The following is a 22,426-nucleotide window of genomic DNA, read 5'->3' as shown; positions in this document are numbered from 1 at the left end:
TGGACCATAAACGCAATGGGACACCAGCCCAGTGCTGTCCAAACATGGCACATATGGACCATAAACCAATGGGGCACCAGCCGAGCGGTGATACACCCGGCACCTATGGACCATAAACCCAATGGGGCACCAGCCGAGCGCTTTTGCACCCGACACCTATGGACCATAAACTCAATGGGACACCAGCCCAGCACTATTACACCCGGCACCTATGGACATTAAACCAATGGGACACCAGCCCAACGCTGTTAAACCCCGCACCTATGGACTATAAATCCAAACGGAGACTAGCACAGCGCTGTCCACACCCGGCAACTATGTACAATAAAACCAATGGGATACCAGCCTAGCGATGTCCACACCGGGACCTATGTACCGTAAATCCAATGGGGCACAAGCCCAACGCTGTTACAGCCGTCACCTGTGGACCATATATCCAATGGGATACCAGCCCAGCGCTGATCACAACCAGCACCTATGGACCATAAACCCAATGGGACACCAGCCCAGCGCAGTCCACACCCGGCATCTATGCATCAGAAACCCAATGGGACACAAGCCCAGTGCTGTTACAAGCGGAACCTATAGACCATTAACTCAATGGGATGTCAGCCCAGCGCAGTTACACACGGCATCTATGGACCATAAACCCAATGGGACACCAGCGTGGCATTGCCACACCAGGCACCTATGGACCATAAACCCAATGGGATACCAGCCCAGCGCTGTCCACATCAGGCACCTATGGTCCATAAACGCAATGGGACAACAGCCCAGCACTGATACACCCGGCACGTATCGACCATAAACCCAAAGGATCACCAGCCCAGCGCTGTCCACACCCGGCACCTATGGATCATAAATCCAATGAACACCAGCCCAGCGCTGTCCACACCCGGCACCTATGGACCATAAAAGCAATGGGATACCAGCCCAGCACTGTCCACACCCAGGACAAATGTACCATAAAACCAATGGACACCAGCCCAGCGCTGTCACACCCGGCACCAATAGACCATAAAGTCAATTTGTGACCAGCCCAGCGCTGTCCACTACTGGCACCTATAGACTATAAACTCAATGTGTCAACAGCCCAGGGCTGTCCTATCCCTGCACCTATGGGCCATTACTTCAATGGGATACCAGCCCAGTGCTGTCAGCACCCGGCATGTATGGACCATATACCAAAGGGACACCAGCCCAGCTCTGTGACACCCGGCACCTATGGACGATAAACACAATGGGACACCAGCCCAGTGCTGTTCATTCCCAGCACCTATGGACCATCAACCGAATGGGACACCAGCCCAGCGCTTTCCTCACCATTTACCTATGGACGATAAACCCACTAGGACAACAGCCCAGCGTTGTTCATTCCTGGTACCTATGGACCATCAACTGAATGGGACACCAGCCCAGCGCTGTTCATTCCTGGCACCTATGGACCATCAACCGAATGGGACACCAGACCAGCGCTGTCTACACCCGGCACCTATGGACCATAAACCCAATTGAACACCAGACCAGCGCTGTTAAACCCGGCACCTATGGACCATAATCGCAATGGGACACCAGATCAGCACTGTTAAACCCGGCACCTTAAGACGATAAAAGCAATGGGACACCAGACCAGCGCTGTTATACCCAGCACCTTTAGACCATAAAACCAATGGGACACCAGATCTGTGCATTCCAAACCGGGCACATATGGACCATAAGCACAATGGGGCACCAGCCCAATACTGTCCACACACGGCACCTATCAACCATAAACCCAATGGGACACCAGCCCAGCGCTTTTACACACGGTATCTATGGACCATATACCCAATGGGACACCAGCGCAGTGCTGTCCACACCCTGTAGCTACGTACCATAAATCCAATGGGACACAAGCCCAGCGCTGTTACACCTGGCACATATGGACCATATACCAAATGGGACATCAGCCCAGCGCTGTCCAAAACCGGCACCCATGGACCATAAACGCAATGGGACACCAGCCCAGCGCAGTCAACACCCGGCAACTAAGGACCATTAACCCAATGGGACATCAGCCCAGCGCTGTCCACACGCGGGATCTATGGACCATAAGCCCAATGGGACAAAAGCCCTGGTCCGTTGCATCCAGTACCTATGGACCATAACCCAATGGGACACCAGCAAAGCGCTGTTACACCAGGCATCTATGCATCATAAACCCAATGTGACACCATCCCAGCGCTGTCCACACTCGGCACCTAGGGACCATAAACACAATGGGACACCAGCCCAGAGCTGTTACACCAGGCACCAACAGACCATAAACCCAATGGGACACCAGCACAGCGTTGTCCACACCCTGCAACTATGGACCATAATCCCAATGGGACACCAGCCCAGCGATGTCAACACCCGGCACCTATGGACCATTAACCCAATGGGACACCAGCCCAGTACTGTTACATCCTGTAACTATGGAACATTAACCCAATGGCACACCAGCACAGGGCTTTCCACTCCCGCACTATTGGACCATAAACACAATGTGACACCAGCCCAGCTCTGTCCACACCCGGCACCTATGGACCATAAACCCAATCGGTCACCAGCCCAGCGCTGTCCTCACACGGCACCTATGGCCTATCATCCCACTGGTACACCAGCCCAGCGCTGTTGCACCCAGCAGCTAAGGACCATAAACCCAATGGGACACCAGCGCAGCACTGTTACACCCGACACCTATGGACCATAAACCCAATGGGACACCAGCCCAGCGCTATTACACCCCGCACCTATGGACCATAAATCCAAATGGACACTCTCACAGCGCTGTCCACACCAGGCACCTATGTATCATAAAACCAATGGGATACCAGCCCAGCGATGTCCACACCGGGACCTATGTACCATAAATCCAATGGGGCACAAGCCCAGCGCTGTTACAGCCGTCACCTATGGACCATATATCCAATGGGACACCAGCCCAGCGCTGTTCACAACCGGCACCTATGGACCATAAACCCAATGGAACAACAGCCCAGCGCAGTCCACACCCGGCATCTTTGCATCAGAAACCCAATGGGACACAAGCCCAGTGCTGTTACAAGCGGAACCTATAGACCATTAACTCAATGGGATGCCAGCCCAGTGCAGTTACACATGGCATTTATGGACCATAAACACAATGGGACACCAGCGTGGCATTGCTACACCAGGCACCTATGGACCATAAACCCAATGGGATACCAGCCCAGCGCTGTCCACATCAGGCACCTGTGGTCCATAAAACCAATGGGACAACAGCCCAGCACTGTTAAACCCGGCACGTATGGACCATAAACACAATGGATCACCAGCCCAGCGCTGTCGACACCCGGCACCTATGGACCATAAAAGTAATGGGAAACCAGCCCAGCACTGTCCACACCCAGGACAAATGTACCATAAATCCAATGGACACCAGCCCAGCGCTATCACACCCGGCACCGATAGACCACAAAGTCAATTTGTGACCAGCCCAGCACTGTCCACTACTGGCACCTATGGACCATAAACTCAATGTGACAACAGCACAGGGCTGTCCTTTCCCTGCACCTATGGGCCATTACTTCAATGGGATACCAGCCCAGCGCTGTCAACACCCGGCATGTATGGACCATAAACCAATGGGACACCAGCCCAGCTCTGTGACACCCGGCACCTATGAACAATAAGCACAATGGTACACCAGCCCAGCGCTGTTCATTCCCGGTACCTATGGACCATCAACCGAATGGGACACCAGCCCAGCGCTTTCCACACCAGGTACCTATGGACCATAAACCCACTAGGGCAACAGCCCAGCGCTGTCCATTCCTGGAACCTATACACCATACACTGAATGGGACACCAGCCCAGCGCTGTTCATTTCTGGTACCTATGGACCATCAACCGAATGGGACACCAGCCCAGCGCTGTCTACACCCGGCACCTATGGATCATAAACCCAATTGAACACCAGACCAGCGCTGTTACACCCGGCACCTAGGGACCATAATCACAATGGGACACCAGGTCAGCGCTGTTAAACCCGGCACCTTTGGACCATAAAAGCAATGGGACACCAGGCCAGCGCTGTTATACCCGGCACTTTTGGACCATAAAACCAATGGGACACCAGATCTGTGCATTCCAAACCGTGCACATATGGACCATAAGCTCAATGGGGCACCAGCCCAATACTGTCCACACACGGCACCTATCAACCATAAACCCAATGGGACACCAGCCCAGTGCCTTTACACACGGTACCTATGGACCATATACCCAATGGGACACCAGCGCAGCGCTGTCCACACCATGGAGCTACATACCATAAATCCAATGGGACACAAGCCCAGCGCTGTTACACCCGGCCCCTATGGACCATATACCAAATGGGACATCAGCCCAGCGCTGTCCAAAACCGGCACCCATGGACCATAAACACAATGGGACACCAGCCCAGCGCAGTCAACACCCGGCAACTAAGGACCATTAACCCAATAGGACACCAGCCCAGCGCTGTCCACACGCGGGATCTATGGACCATAAGCCCAATGGGACAAAAGCCCTGGTCCGTTGCATCCAGTACCTATGGACCATACCAAATGGGACACCAGCAAAGCGCTGTTACACCAGGCACCTATGCATCATAAATCCAATGTGACACCATCCCAGCGCTGTCCACACTCGGCACCTAGGGACCATAAACACAATGGGACACCAGCCCAGAGCTGTAACACCGAGCACCAACAGACCATAAACCCAATGGGACACCAGCCCAGCGATGTCCACACCCGGCACCTATGAACCATTAACCCAATGGGACACCAGCCCAGTACTGTTACATCCTGTAACTATGGAACATTCACCCAATGGCACACCAGCACAGGGCTTTCCACGCCCGCACTATTGGACCATAAACGCAATGTGACACCAGCCCAGCTCTGTCCACACCCGGCACCTATGGACCATAAACCCAATCGGTCACCAGCCCAGCGCTGTCCTCACATGGCACCTATGGCCTATCATCCCACTGGTACACCAGCCCAGCGCTGTTGCACCCAGCAGCTAAGGACCATAAACCCAATGGGACACCAGCCCAGCGCTGTTACACCCGACACCTATGGACCATAAAGCCAATGGGACACCAGCCCAGCGCTGTTACACCCGGCACCTATGGACATTATACCAATGGGACACCAGACCAACGCTATTACACCCCGCACCTATGGACCATAAATCCAAATGGACACTCTCACAGTGCTGTCCACACCCGGCACCTATGTATCATAAAACGAATGGGATACCAGCCCAGCGATGTCCACACTGGGACCTATGTACCATAAATCCAATGGGGCACAAGCCCAGTGCTGTTACAGCCGTCACCTATGGACCATATATCCAATGGGACACCAGCCCAGCGCTGTTCACAACCGGCACCTATGGACCATAAACCCAATGGGACACAAGCCTAGCGCAGTCCACACCCGGCATCTTTGCATCAGAATCCCAATGGGACACAAGCCCAGTGCTGTTACAAGCGGAACCTATAGACCATTAACTCAATGGGATGCCAGCCCAGCGCAGTTACACACGGCATTTATGGACCATAAACCCAATGGGATACCAGTGTGGCGTTGCCACACCAGGCACCTATGGACCATAAACCCAATGGGTTACCAGCCCAGCGCTGTCCACATCAGGCACCTATGGTCCATAAAACCAATGGGACAACAGCCCAGCACTGTTACACCTGGCACTTATGGACCATAAACCCAAAGGATCACCAGCCCAGCGCTGTCCACACCCGGCACCTATGGACCATAAAAGTAAAGTTGAAACCAGCCCAGCACTGTCCACACCCAGGACAAATGTACCATAAATCCAATGGACACCAGCCCAGCGCTATCACACCCGGCACCGATAGACCACAAAGTCAATTTGTGACCAGCCCAGCACTGTCCACTACTGGCACCTATGGACCATAAACTCAATGTGACAACAGCACAGGGCTGTCCTTTCCCTGCACCTATGGGCCATTACTTCAATGGGACACCAGCCCAGCTCTGTGACACCTGGCACCTATGGACGATAAGCACAATGGTACACCAGCCCAGCACTGTTCATTCCCGGTACCTATGGATCATCAACCGAATGGGACACCAGCCCAGCGCTTTCCACACCAGGTACCTATGGACCATAAACCCACTAGGGCAACAGCCCAGCGCTGTCCATTCCTGGAACCTATACACCATACACTGAATGGGAAACCAGCCCAGCGCTGTTCGTTCCTGGTACCTATGGACCATCAACCGAATGGGACACCAGACCAGCGCTGTCTACACCCGGCACCTATGGATCATAAACCCAATTGAACACCAGACCAGCGCTGTTACACCCGGCAGCTAGGGACCATAATCACAATGGGACACCAGATCAGCGCTGTTAAACCCGGCACCTTCGGACCATAAAAGCAATGGGACACCAGACCAGCGCTGTTATACCCGGCACCTTTGGACCATAAAACCAATGGGACACCAGATCTGTGCATTCCAAACCGTGCACATATGGACCATAAGCTCAATGGGGCACCAGCCCAATACTGTGCACACACGGCACCTATCAACCATAAACTCAATGTGACAAGTGCTTTGTGCATTGAGTGCTGCTGGAGTTTTGCTAAGTGGGAGAAAAATCATTTAAGTGTATTTTGTGAATTTTAGTGTGTTAAGAAGTCAATTATTTGAAGTAAGTTTAATTTTTTAAGGGTTTTTTAAACTCTTGGGCAGTTGAAACAGGAAGTAGAATCCAGGTATAAAAGGGGAGGGGCTAGTGCGGTGCACAGAGTGCTTTGTGCATTGAGTGCTGCTGGAGTTTTGCTAAGTGGGAGAGTTCGGATAAGTGGGAGGTGAGGGTGTGTTTTTTGCTCTGTTTTATTCCCCACTCCCAGGCTTAGACAGCACTGCGGAGGCGGAGCAGCGAGACGAGTCAACCAAACAGGCTCCACAGACAGTATTCAAGGAGGAGGTTGGTGATCAGCTGGTTGGTTGGTTTTCTTCCTTCTCTTCTCTTTCATACCTTTAAGTTGGTAAGTCCTATTGAATAGTGGTGTGATATTATCATATATATCCGGGCAGGGTCTTCATAACTAATAATAAGAAATTTAATTAATTATATAGAATGGAGCAGGTGATGTGTTACTGTTGCGAGATGTGGGAGCCGGTGAACCCCATTGAAGCTAACGGTGATTACATCTGCGACAAGTGTTTGCTGCTAGAGGAACTCAAGTTCCATGTTATGGAGCTTGAGACCGAGCTTCGGACACTGCGACACATCAGGGAGGGGGAGAAGTTCCTGGACTCTATGTTTCAGGAGATGGTCACACCTATGAAGTTAATTACTGCAGATGTAGTCCGTGGTCAGGGACAGGACGGTGTGACTACGAGTGAGGAAGGTACAGGGATCCAGGATGTAGTGTTGAAGGAGACGCAGCCCTTGTTCTTGTCCAGCAGGATCGAGGTTCTTACTCCCTGTGAGGGCGGGAGCGGGGACTGCAGGGAGGATGAGCAACCTGGCCACAGCACCGTGGTACAGGGGGCCATTCAAGTGGAGGGAGTAAAAAGAAATGTTGTAGTGGTAGGGGATAGTATCATTAAGGGGATAGATAGGGTTCTCTGCAGTCAAGAGCGGGAGTCCCGAAGGCTGTGTTGCCTGCCTGGTGCCAGGGTTAAGGACATCTCTTCTGGGCTGGAAAGAAACTTGCAGTGGGAGGGGGAGGATCCAGTTGTCGTGGTCCATGTTGGTACAAACGACGTAGATAGGACAAGGAAGACGGTTCTGTTAAAGGAGTATGAGCAGCTAGGGGTCAAATTAAAAAACAGAACCTCAAGGGTAATAATCTCTGGGTTATTACCTGAGCCACGAGCGAATTTGGCTAGGATAAATAAAATTAAAGAGTTAAATGCGTGGCTCAAAGACTGGTGTGGGAGAAATGGGTTTTGCTTCTTGGGACACTGGCACCAGTACTGGGACAGGAGGGCGCTGTTCTGTTGGGACGGACTCCACTTGGCCAGTGCTGGGACTAGAGTCCTGGCGAATCATATAACTAGGGCTGTGGAGAGGGCTTTAAACTAATTCGTGGGGGGGACGTTTCTAGAGAGCAAATAATAGAAATGACAACAGAGAAGGTCATAGACTTAGGTAGCAGTGGGTGAATTAAAAAACAGAATGTGTCAGGAAGGGACAGAAGGTATGGAGTAAAAAGTAAAGTACTAAAAAGGGAAAAAACAGGAACTAAGTGTTACAAAACATATTTGAAAGTTCTTTATCTGAATGCACGTAGCATTCGTAACAAAATGAATGAGTTAACGGCACAAATAATGACATATGGGTATGTTCTTGTGGCCATTACAGAAACATGGCTGCAGGGTGACTATGACTGGGAATTAAACATACCAGGTTATTTAACAATCAGGAAGGACAGGCAGGAAGGGAGAGGAGGTGGGGTGGCTATGTTAATAAAGGAAGGAATCACTATAATACAGAGAAATGATATTGGGTCAAAGGAGCAGGATAGTGAAACAGTTTGGGTGGAGGTAAGGAATAATAAGGGGAAAAAAACACTAGTGGGTGTAGTCTATAGGCCTCCGAACAGTTGCAACTCTGTTGGACGGAGTATTAATCAGGAAATAGTTGAGGCTTGTAATAAGGGAACAGCTATAATTATGGGGGATTTTAATTATCATATTAACTGGACAGATCAAATTGGGCAGAGCAGCCTTGAGGAAGAGTTCATTGAGTGTATTAGGGATGGGTTTCTTGAGCAGTATGTAACTGAACCGACCAGGGGGCAAGCAACCTTAGATTTGGTCCTGTGTAATGAGACAGGATTAATTAAAAATGTCCTAGTAAAGGATCCCCTTGGAATGAGTGACCATAACATGGTTGAGTTCCATATTCAATTAGAGGGTGAGAAGGTTGGATCTCAAACAAGCGTGCTGAGCTTGAATAAAGGAGACTATGAAGGTATGAGAGCGGAATTAATTAGAGTGGACTGGGAAAATAGATTAAAGGGTAAGACGGTACATGACCAGTGGTGTACATTTAAGGAGTTATTTTACAACTTCCAAAAAAAATATATTCCACTGAGGAAAAAAGGGTGTAAAAGAAAAGATAGCCATCCGTGGCTAAGTAAAGTAATTAAGGATAGTATCCGACTAAAAACAAGGGCATATAAGGTAGCCAAATCTAGTGGGAGGATGCAAGATTGGGAAGTCTTTAAAAGACAGCAAAAAATAACAAAAAGATTGATTAAGAAAGGGAAGATAGATTATGAAAGTAAATTAGCAAAAAATATAAAAACAGACAGTAAAAGTTTCGATAGTTATATAAAAAGAAAAAGGGTGGCTAAAGTAAATGTTGGTCCCTTAGAGGATGAGACCGGGAAATTAATGGTGGGAAACATGGAGATGGCAAAAACACTGAACAATTATTTTGTATCAGTCTTTACAGTAGAGGACACTAAGAATATCCCAACACTGGACAAACAGGGGGCTCTAGGGGGGGAGGAACTAAATACGATTAAAATCACTAAGGAAGTGGTACTTGGTAAAATAATGGGACTCAAGGCGAATAAATCCCCTGGACCTGATGGCTTGCATCCCAGGGTCTTGAGGGAAGTAGCGGTAGGGATTGTGGATGCATTGGTAATAATTTTCCAAAACTCACTGGACTCAGCAAAGGTCCCGGCAGATTGGAAAACTGCTAATGTAACACCCTTATTTAAAAAGGGTAGTAGGCAGAAGGCTGGAAACTATAGACCTGTTAGCCTAACATCTGTGGTTGGTAAAATGTTAGAGTCCATTATTAAGGAGACAGTAACGGGACATTTGGATAAACATAATTTAATAGGGCAAACTCAGCATGGTTTCATGAAGGGGAAGTCATGTTTAACAAATTTGCTTGAGTTTTTTGAGGAAGTAACATACAGGGTGGATAAAGGGGAACCAGTGGACGTAGTGTATTTAGACTTCCAAAAGGCATTTGACAAGGTGCCACACAAAAGATTATTGCTCAAGATAAAAAATCACGGGATTGGGGGTAATATTCTGGCGTGGGTGGAGGATTGGCTCTCTAACAGAAAGCAGAGAGTTGGGATAAATGGTTCGTTCTCAGATTGGCAACCAGTAACTAGTGGTGTTCCGCAGGGGTCAGTGCTGGGTCCCCAACTCTTTACAATCTATATTAACGATTTGGAGGAGGGGACCGAGTGTAACATATCAAAGTTTGCAGATGATACAAAGATGGGAGGGAAAGTAGTGAGTGAGGAGGACATAAAAAACCTGCAAAGGGACATAGACAGGCTAAGTAAGTGGGCAGAGATTTGGCAGATGGAATACAATACTGGAAAGTGTGAGGTTATGCACTTTGGCAGGAAAAATCATAGAGCAAGTTATTATCTTAATAGCAAGAAACTGGAAAGTACTGTAGTACAAAGGGATCTGGGGGTCCTGGTGCACGAAACACAAAAAGTTAGTATGCAGGTGCAGCAAGTGATTAAGAAGGCCAATGGAATGTTGGCTTTTATTGCTAGGGGGTTGGAATATAAAAACAGGGAGGTATTGCTGCAGTTGTACAAGGTATTGGTGAGGCCGCACCTGGAATACTGCATACAGTTTTGGTGTCCATACTTAAGAAAATACATACTTGCTCTCGAGTCAGTACAAAGAAGGTTCACTCGGTTAATCCCGGGGATGAGGGGGTGGTCATATGAGGAGAGGTTGAGTAGATTGGGACTCTACTCATTGGAGTTCAGAAGAATGAGAGGCGATCTTATTGAAACATATAAGATTGTGAAGGGGCTTGATCGGGTGGATGCGGTGAGGATGTTCCCAATGATGGGTGAAACTAGAACTAGGGGGCATAATCTTAAAATAAGGGGCTGCTCATTCAAAACTGAGATGAGGAGAAACTTCTTCACTCAGAGGGTGGTAGGTTTGTGGAATTTGCTGCCACAGAAAGCTGTGGAAGCTACATCATTAAATAAATTTAAAACAGAAATAGATAGTTTCCTAGAAGTAAAGGGAATAAAGGGTTACGGGGAGCGGGCAGGAAATTGGACATGAGTCTGGGTTCGGAATGGTCATGGCCCTGTGGGTAGTGGAGCGGGCCCAGGGGCTGTGTAGCCTTGTTCTGCTCCTACTGTGTTCTAATTCTGTTAGATTTCAGGAGATGGTTTTATTCCTGTTCCTGACTGGGGTGGAGATCGCCTTTACAGAAGGTAAGTACTGTAGAAAATATAGGGACAGAGTGATCTCCTGGAAGAATTTCGATCGCCTAGATGGGTCGGAGAGGAATTTCCCAGATTTTTTTCTCCCAAATTGGCCATTGGGTCTTTATCTGGTTTTTCGCCTCTCCCGGGAGATCACATGGGTTCGGGTGGATGCAGAGTGATAGAAGATTTGAGGTTAGGATCAGATCAGCCATGATCTTATTGAATGGTGGAGCAGGCTCGAGGGGCCGATTGGCCTACTCCTGCTCCTATTTCTTATGTTCTTCTGTTCTTATGTAAACCCAATGGGACGCCAGCCCAGCGCCTTTACACACGGTACCTATGGACCATATACCCAATGGGACACCAGCGCAGCGCTGTCCACACCCTGGAGCTACGTACCATAAATCCAATGGGACACAAGCCAGCGCTGTTACACCCGGCCCCTATGGACCATATACCAAATGGGACATCAGCCCAGCGCTGTCCACAACCGGCACCCTTGGACCATAAACACAATGGGACACCAGCCCAGCGCAGTCAACACCCGGCAACTAAGGACCATTAACCCAATGGGACACCAGTCCAGCGCTGTCCACACGCGGGATCTATGGACCATAAGCCCAATCGGTCAAAAGCCCTGCTGCGTTGCAGCCAGTACCTATGGACCATAACCCAACGGGACACCAGCAAAGCGCTGTTACACCAGGCACCTATGCATCATAAACCCAATGTGACAACATCCCAGCGCTGTCCACACTCGGCACCTAGGGACCATAAACACAATGGGACACCAGCCCAGAGCTGTTACACCGAGCACCAACAGACCAAAAACCCAATGGGACACCAGCACAGCGTTGTCCACACCCTGCACCTATGGACCATAATCCCAATGGGACAGCAGCCCAGCGATGTCCACACCCGGCACCTATGGACCATAAACCCAATGGGACACCAGCCCAGTACTGTTGCATCCTGTAACTATGGAACATTAACCCAATGGCACACCAGCACAGCGCTTTCCACTCCCGCACTATTGGACCATAAACACAATGGGGCAGTAATTCGGGTCGGTGGTTTGCAGCGCGTGCAAGCCCCCGATATGCACTTACCCGACGCGCCTGCCGTTCACCTCCAGGGACGCCTGGAATTCCATTTTGAAACAGAAGAATCCCGGGCAGCGTTTGACGTCACGCCGCCCAGGAGTGCTGCCAGCGCGAAGCCTGGAGCGCACTGTGCAAGTGAGACACGCCCCTTATGGTCTCATTTTAGTAGGACACGCCCCCAATCTCTCCAAGCAGCTGCAGAGGACTTTGTAGTTACACAGCTGCAGGGAAAATAAGTTATCTGCTATTTTATGAATGTTTTGTGAACTTTTATAAAATTTTAAAAACTTTTACATTATTTTGAAGAATCTGAAGTAGTTTTGAACAGAATTAAAGCAATTTAAAGACTTTTAAAAGTCCTAAAAGAATTTTTTTAATTCCATTTATGAATTTAGCAATGTTGTCGTCATACGTGTCTTCACACTGTTCCCTTTGGGGAACTGTATGAAGTGGTGGAAGGATTTATGGCCGTGATTAACGCTCATTCCATGACCGTAACCATCTTTGAACCAGCCACTAGGGTGGTTAGTCCTATGGCGGGAGGGTTTTACGGGCTCCCCCAAGCTATACAAGGAGGGGGGGCCACCCACACACATGGACGCAAATATCCCACTGGATGTCAACCCAGAACTTAGAGCCGGAGCTCCGACTCCACTTGCCGGGACTGTGTGGAGCGGGGTTCGAAACCCTACCCCGTCTGGCCCAGCGGCGGGGATCCTACCGCTACGCCAAAGGCCCAATCCGATTATCAACGTGAAATGGCTGGAATGAGCACAATTCACGGCATTAAAAGAACTCACAATTGAACTGATGATGACCTCAGCAATCTCCTCAACGAGGTGGAGGCACAGCGCCTGCTCATCATTGGTAATGAGAAGTCAAAGGCGCCACAAAAAGGACAGATGATAGCTTGGTCTTTCAAGTGGCAGCATAGGACTCCAGTCACGGGGAGGGAAAAGGTGCAGGAAACGTATGGTTGTCAGCTTTTGCGCGGAGTGGGCCTTTTGCGTAGCGGTAAGCATCCCCGCCGCTGGACCAGAAGGAGTAGGGTTTCGAACCCCGCTCCAGACAAGTGGAGTCGGAGCTCCAACTATAAATTCTGGGTGGACATCCAGCGGGATACTTGCGTCCGCGGGTGTGGGTGGCCACTCCCCTCAGGTTGGTTGTGGGATCCCGTAAAACCCTCACGCCATAGGACTAACCACCCTAATGGCTGGTATGTAGATGGTTATGGTCACGGAAGGAGTGTTAACGTGGCCAGAAATCCTTCCACCACTTCATACAGTTCCTGAAAGGGAACAGTGTGAGGATACATACGACGATGACCTCTTGCACAATGCACCTCCTTGGACCCTCAGTCGCTGATGCGAGGGGGCAAATCGTGCAATTGTTAAATTTTTCATTTTATTGACATGTAAAATGTTGGCCCAGTAATTCCCTTCCAAACGCGCGAGTACGGTCGGGGTACTTACGCGTCTGGCCGGAGGAAATGCCGGTTTTCAGCATGCACAGCACATGCGGGGAAAACCGGCATTTCCTGTCCTCTGAACGAAGGGTTTCAGAGGCAGAACGCGTGCGACTGTACAGGCAGCGCATGCGCAGTAAAATTCACCACTTTCATTCATCCTTTCAGTGAGGTCAAGTCCTTACAACTTACACATGAAAAAAGCATGAGTACAGTTGCTCCAGAGGCTGCGGAGGAAGATATTTCTTATCGTGGAGCTTCTGAAAGGCAATATTTTTGTTTGGGAAAGGGAGGAAAGTTATTTTAAGAAATGCTGAGGTAAGTTTTAAAGTTTATTTTTGTTTTTTAAAACGGGTTTTCAGTACTGTAGGTAGAAGGATCAATTGTGGCGATGTGAATTGAATTTGCTGTGTTTATCAAATGTGAAAATGACTCCAACATTTTTAAGAAAGAAACTTTTCATCAGTAATATATTCTTTTAAGTAATTATGTATGTATGTCTGTATATATTCCTTTGCGTGTATGTATATATTCCTTTACCTATGTGTATGAATGTATGTATTTAATTATGACTTTCAGAGAAAGTAACTTATTGGAAAATCATAATTAAAAACATACATTCATACACATAAGTAAAGGAATATAAAACATACATACATATACGTAAAGGAATATATGCGGACATACATACATAGTTACTTATTACTGATGAAAAGTTTCTTTCTTAAAAGTGTTGGAAATGTTACATTACTCATTTTAGAACACTCATTCTCACATTCAATTCACACAGCCACAATTGCTCCTTCTACCTACCGTACTGAAAACCCGTTTAAAAAAAAAATGTAAACTTTAAAACTTACCTCAGCATTTCTTAAAATACTTTTCCTCCCTTTCCCAAACAAAAATATTGCCTTTCAGAAGCTCCACGATAAAATATATCTTCCTCCGCAGCCTTGGAGCAACTTTACACATGCTTTTTTCAAGTGTAACTTGTAAGGACTTACCCTCACTGAATCCATGAATTAAATCGACGAAGTTCACTGCGCAAGCGCTGCCTGTGCAGTCGCATGCGCTGTGCCTCTGAACCCCTTCGTTCAGAGGACTGGAAATGCCGGTTTTCCCCGCATGCGCTGTGCATGCTGAACACGGGCATTTCCTCCGGCCAGACGCGTGAGTACCCCGACCGTACTCACGCGTTCAGAGGGGAATTACTGGGCCAATGTGACACCAGCCCTGCTCTGTTCACACACGGCACCTATGGGCCATAAACCCAATTGGTCACCAGCCCAGCGCTGTCCTCACACGGCACCTATGGCCTATCATCCCAGTGGGACACCAGCCCAGCGCTGTTGCACCCAGCAACTAAGGACCATAAACCCAATGGGACACCAGCCAGCGCTGTTACACCCGACACCTATGGACCATAAACCCAATGGGACACCAGCCCAGCGCTTTAAACCCGGCACCTATGGACATTAAACCAATGGGACACCAGCCGAGCGCTGTTACACCCCGCACCTACAGATCATAAATCCAAACGGACACTAGCACAGCGCTGTCCACACCCGGCACCTATGTACCAAAAAGCCAATGGGATACCAACCCAGCGATGTCCACACCGGGACCTATGTACCGTAAAACCAATGGGGCACCAGCCCAGCGCTGTTACACCCGTCACTTATGGACTATATATCCAATGTGACAAGCCCAGTGATGTTCCACGCTGCACCTATAGACCATTAACCCATTGGAATGCCAGCCCAACGCAGTTACACATGGCATCTATGGACCTTAATCCCAATGGGACACCAGCGTGGTGCTGCTACACCAGGCACCTATGGACAATAAACCCAATGGGAGACCAGCCCAGCGTTGTCCACACCCGGAACCTATGGACCATAAACCCAATGAGACATCAGCCCAGCGCTGATACACCCGGCAGATATGGACCATAAACCCAATGGGAGACCAGAGCAGCGCTGTTACACACGGCACCTATGGACCAGAAACCCAATGGGCACCAGCCCAGCGCTGTCCACACCCAGCACCTAAGGACCATAAACCCAATTGGTCACCAGCTCAGCGCTGTCCTCACATGGCACCTAGGGACCATAAACCCAATGGGATTCCAGCCCAGCGCTGTCCACATAAGGCACCTATGGACCATAAAACCAATGGGACAGCAGCCCAGCACTGTCAACACCCAACACATGTGGACCATAAACCCAAAGGAACACCAGTCCAGCGTTGTCCATATGGTGCACCTATTGAACATAAACTCAATGTGACAACAGCCCAGCGCTGTCCTATCCCTGCACCTATGGACCATTAATCCAATGGGATACCAGCCCAGCGCTGTCAACACACGGCATGTATGGACCATAAACCAATGGGACACCAGCCCAGCTCCGTGAAACCTGGCACCAAGGACGATAAACACAATCGGACACCTGCCCAGCGATGTTCATTCCCAGTAGCTATGGACCATCAACCGAATGGAACACCAGTCCAGCCCTTTCCACACCTGGTACCTATGCACCAAAAACCCAATAGGACAACAGACCAGCGCTGTCCATTCCCTGTACCTATGGACCATCAACCGAATGGGACACCAGACCAGCGCTGTCTACACCCGGCACCTATGGACCCTATACCCAATTGAACACCAGACCAGCGCTGTTATACTCGGCACCTATGGACCATAATCGCAATGGGACACCAGACCAGTGCTGCTAAACCCGGCACCTTTGGACCATAAAACCAATGGGACACCAGATCTGTGCATTCCAAACCGGGCACATATGGACCATAAGCACAATGGGGCACCAGCCCAATACTGTCCACACACGGCACCTATCAACCATAAACCCAATGGGACACCAGCCCCGCGCTTTTAGACACGGTACCTATGGACCATATAACCAATGGGACACCAGCGCAGCGCTGTCCACACCCTAGAGCTACGTACCATAAATCCAATGGGACACAAGCCCAGCGCTGTTTCACCCGGCACCTATGGACCATATACCAAATAGGGCATCAGCCCAGCGCTGTCCTCAACCGGCACCCATGGACCATAAGCACAATGGGACACCAGCCCAGCGCAGTCAATACCCAGCAACTCAGGACAATTAACCAAATGGGACACCAGCCCAGAACTGTCCACACGTGGCAACTATGGACCATAAGCCCAATGGGACAAAAGCCCTGCTCCGTTGCATCCAGTACCTGTGGACCATAACCCAATGGGACATCAGCACAGCGCTGTTACACCAGGCACCTATGCATTATAAACCCAATGCGACACCTTCCCAGCGCTGTCCACACTCGGCACCTAGGGACCATAATCACAATGGGACACCAGCCCAGAGCTGTTACACCGGGCACCAACAGACCATAAATGCAATGGGACACCAGCACAGCTTTGTCCACACCCTGCACCTACGGAGCATAATCCCAATGGGACACCAGCCCAGCGATGTCCACACCCGGCACCTATGGACCATAATCACAATGGGACACCAGCCCAGAGCTGTTACACCGGGCACCAACAGACCGTAAATCCAATGGGACACCAGCACAGCTTTGTCCACACCCTGCACCTACGGAGCATAATCCCAATGGGACACCAGCACTGCTTTGTCCACACCCGGCACCTATGGACCATAAACCCAATGGGACAACAGCCCCAGTACTGTTACATCCTGTAACTATGGAACATTAACCCAATGGGACACCAGCACAGCGCTTTCCACTCCCTCACTATTGGAGCATAAACAAAATGTGATACAAGCCCAGCTCTGTCCACACCCGGCACCTATGGACCATAAACCCAATCGGTTACCAGCCCAGTGCTGTCCTCACACGGCACCTATGGCCTATCATCCAAGTGGGACACAAGCCCAGCACTATTGCACCCAGCAACCATGGACCATAAACCCAATGGGACACCAGCCCAGCGCTATTACACCCGGCACCTAAGGACATTAAACCAATGGGACACCAGCCGAGCGCTGTTACACCCCGCACCTACAGACCATAAATCCAAACGGACACTAGAACAGCGCTGTCCACACCCGGCACCTATGTACCAAAAAACCAATGGGATACCAACCCAACGATGTCCACACTGGGACCTATGTACCGTAAAACCAATGGGGCACCAGCCCAGTGCTGTTACACCCGTCACCTATGGACGATATATCCAACGTGACACAAGCCCAGTGATGTTCCACGCGGCAACTATAGACCATTAACCCAATGGGATGCCAGCCCAGCGCAGTTACACATGGCACCTGTTGACCTTAAACGCAATGGGACACCAGCGTGGTGCTGCTACACCAGACACCTATGGACAATAAACCCAATGGGAGACCAGCCCAGCGTTGTCCACACCCGGAACCTATGGACCATAAAGCCACTGAGACATCAGCCCAGCGCTGATAAACCCGGCAGCTATGGACCATAAACCCAATGGAAGACCAGCCCAGTGCTGTTACACCCGGCACCTAGGGACCATAAACCCAATGGGATACAAGCCCAGCGCTGTCCACATCAGGCACCTATGGACCATAAACAAATGGGACAGCAGCCCAGCACTGTCAACACCCGGCACCTATGGACCATAAACTCAATGTGACAACAGCCCAGCGCTGTCCACATCAGACTCCTATGGTCCATAAACCCAAAGGAACACCAGCACAGGGCTGTCCACACCCGGGACATATGTACCATAAATCCAATGGGTCACCAGCCCAGCGCTGTCACACCTGGCACCTATAGACTAGAAAGTCCAATTGTGACCAGCCCAGCGCCGTCCACAGCTGGCACCTATGGACCATAAACTCAATGTGACAACAGCCCAGCGCTATTCATTCCTGGTACCTATGGACCAACAACCGAATGGGACACCAGTCCAGTGCTTTCCACACACGGCACCTATGGACCATAAAACCAATAGGACAACAGCCCAGCACTGTCCATTCCTGGAACCTATACACCATACACTGAATGGGACACCAGCCCAACGCTGTTCATTCCTGGTACCTATGGACCATCAACCGAAAGGGACACCAGACCAGCGCTGTCTACAGCTGGCACCTATGGACCATAAACCCAATTGAACACCAGACCAGCGCTGTTACACCCAGCACCTATGGACCATAATCCCAATGGAACACCAGACCAGCGCTGTTAGACCCGGCACCTTTGGACCAAAAAACCAATGGGACACCAGGCCAGCGCTGTTAAACCCGGCACCTTTGGACCATAAAACCAATGGGACACCAGACCTGTGGTTTCCACACTGGGCACATATAGACCATCAGCAGAATGGGGCACTAGCCCAATACTGTCCACACGCGGCACCTATCAACCATAAACCCAATGGGACACCAGCCCAGCGCTTTTAGACACGGCACCTGTGGACCATATACCCAATGGGACACCAGTGCAGTGCTGTCCACATCCTGGAGCTATGTACCATAAATCCAATGGGACACCAGCCCAGCGCTGTTACACCTGGCACCTATGGACCATATTCCAAATGGGACATCAGCCCAGCGCTGTCCACAACCGGCACCCATGGACCATAAACCCATTGGGACACCAGCCCAGTGCAGTAAACACCATGCAACTATGGACCATTAACCCAATGGGACACCAGCCCAGCGCTGTCCACACGCGGCGACTATGGACCATAAGCCCAATGGGACAAAAGCCCTGCCCGTTGCACCCAGTACCTATGGACCATAACCCAATGTGACACCAGCCCAGCGCTGTTACACCCGGCACATATGCATCATAAACCCAATGTGACACCATCCCAGCGCTGTCCACACCCGGCACCTATGGACCATAAAAACAGTTGTAGACCAGCCTAGAGCTGTTACACCGGGCACCAACAGATCATAAACTCAATGCGATACCAGCCCAGCGTTGTCCACACCCTGCAACTATGGACCATAATCCCAATGGGACACTAGCCCAGATCTGCAACACATAGCACCTATGGACGCTAAACCCAATGGGACACCAGCCCAGTGATGTCCACACCCGACACCTATGGACCATAATCCCAATGGGACACCAGCCCAGTGCTTTTACATCCTGTAACTATGGAACATTAATCCAATGGGATACCAGCCCAGCCCTGTTAAACCAAGCACCTATGGACCATAAACCCAATGGGACACCAGTCCAGTGCTTTCCAAACCCGGCACCGATGGACCATTAACCCAAAGGGACACCAGCACAGTGCATTACACTCCTGCACTATTGGACCATAAAGACAACGTGACACCAGCCCAGCTCTGTCCACTCCCGGCAACTATGGACCATTAACCCAATGGGACACCAGCCCAGCACATTCCACATGTGGGAACTATAGACCATAATCCCAATGGGACACCAGCCCAGCTCTGCAAAACATAGCACCTATGGACGCTAAAACCAATGGGACACCAGCCCAGTGATGTCCACACCCGCCACCTATGGACCATAAACCCAATGGGACACCAGCCCAGAGCTGTTACATGGAACATTAACCAAATGGGATACCAGCCCAGCCCTGTTACACCAGGCACCTATGTACCATAAACCCAATGGGACACCAGTCCAGTGCTTTCCAAACCCGGCAACTATGGACCATTAACCCAAAGGGACACCAGCACAGCGCATTACACTCCCGCACTATTGGACCATAAAGACAATGTGACACCAGCCCAGCTCTGTCCACTCCCGGCACCTATGGACCATAAACCCAATCGGTCACCATCCCAGCGCTGTCCTCACACGGCACCTATGGCCTATCATCCCAATGGTACATCAGCCCAGCGCTGCTGCACTCGGCAACTAAGCACCATAAACCCAATGGGACACCAGCTCAGCGCTGTCCACACCCGGAACCTATGGACATTAAGCCCAATGAGACACCATTGACACCTATGGACCATAAAACCAATGGGACACCATTTCAGAGCTGTCCACACCCGCCACCTCTGGACCATAAACCCAATCGGTCACCAGCCCAGCGCTGTCCTCACATGGCACCTATTGCCTATCATCCCACTGGGACACCAGCCCAGCGCTGTTGCACCCAGCAACTAAGGACCATTAACCCAATGAGACACCAGCCCAGCGCTGTTACACCCGTCATCTATGGACCATAAAACCAATGGTACACCAGCCCAGTGCTATTACACCGGGAAACTAAGGACCATAAACCCAATCGGACACCAGCCCAGCGCTGTTACACATGGCACCTATGGACCATAAACCCAATGGGACAACAGCCCAGCGCTGTTACACCCGGCAACTAAGGACCATAAACCCAATGGGGCACCAGCCCAGCGCTGTCCACACCCGACACCTAGGGGGTAAATTCAGTTGGTAGTGCCACCCCTTAGCACCTTAAGGGGGTGCTAAGTGGGGTACAAACCAACTAGTGCCCGGGCACGGCGATATCTGCGCCTCACGCGTAATTGACCGGACATTTTGCGGCGGGGCTAAACAATGCCGCCCGATCTCCTGCGCATGCAGATCTTGATGTCATTTGAGAGTGCAACGCCCTTGGGGCGCCCCGGACCGGAAATTAAGTGGTGCCCCCCTCCTTTCTGCCTGGCGCAACCAACGACAGGTTGACTGGAACGCTTCCCAGTCACTCTGGGGCTGGGGGCTGCGGTATTTAAAGGGGGCCTCTGCCTGGCTTTTGTATGGTAGCCATTTTTGCACCACTCGTTCTGAGAGAAAGATGGAAAGATTTGGAGAGAGACACAGAGAGAAAGAGAGACATCTGCATTGAGACAACGCTGTCTGAGGTAGTTTTGGCTTCTGACCATAATTTTGCAGGTACTTTGCATTTTGACCGTCATAACTTCGATTGCCTAGATACTATGGGGGCTGCAATGGATGGGAACGTCGTCCTTCTCCATCACAATCAGACGGCACAGAGACGCAGAGAGAGTGTGGCAATCATGGCCAGAGAGAGGAGGGCCAACAGGCATCAGTACAGGAGACCTTACCCTCCCAGGGCTTTTCGCCAACAGTTCTCATACATTAACATGTCTGAGGCGCAGTGTTTTCAAAGGCTGCGATTCAGCAAGGAAGTGGTAACTGAGCTCTGCCACCTGCTTCAGTCAGATCTGCAGCCTCAACTGAGGAGCAGGGCGTCTCTGTTGGTGGCAGTGAAGATAAAAGTGGCTCTCAACTTTTATGCCACCGGCTCCTTTCAATCCGCTACTGGGGACATTGCCAATATCTCCCAGTTCACAGTGCATTGCTGCATCCATCAGGCCACAAATGCCCTCTTTAGAAGGAGACGAAAGTACATCTCTTTCCCCATGGCCCTGGACAAGGTTATTTAACGATCAGGAAGGACAGGCAGGAAGGAAGGGGAGGTGGGTTCGCTATGTTAATAAAGGAAGGAATCACTGTAATAAAGAGAAATGATATTGGGTCAAAAGATCTAGGTAATGAAACAGTTTGGGTGGAGATAAGGAATAATAAGGGGAAAAAAAACATTAGTGGGCATAGCCTATAGGCCTCCGAAGAGTTGCAACTCGGTTGGACGGAGTATCAATC

The sequence above is a fragment of the Somniosus microcephalus genome, chromosome 4 (genome assembly GCF_052327205.1).
Source record: "Somniosus microcephalus isolate GS21.2 chromosome 4, FLI_Smic_1.0, whole genome shotgun sequence".
In the NCBI taxonomy this organism is placed as follows: domain Eukaryota; kingdom Metazoa; phylum Chordata; class Chondrichthyes; order Squaliformes; family Somniosidae; genus Somniosus; species Somniosus microcephalus.
This window is presented reverse-complemented; position numbering follows the sequence as displayed.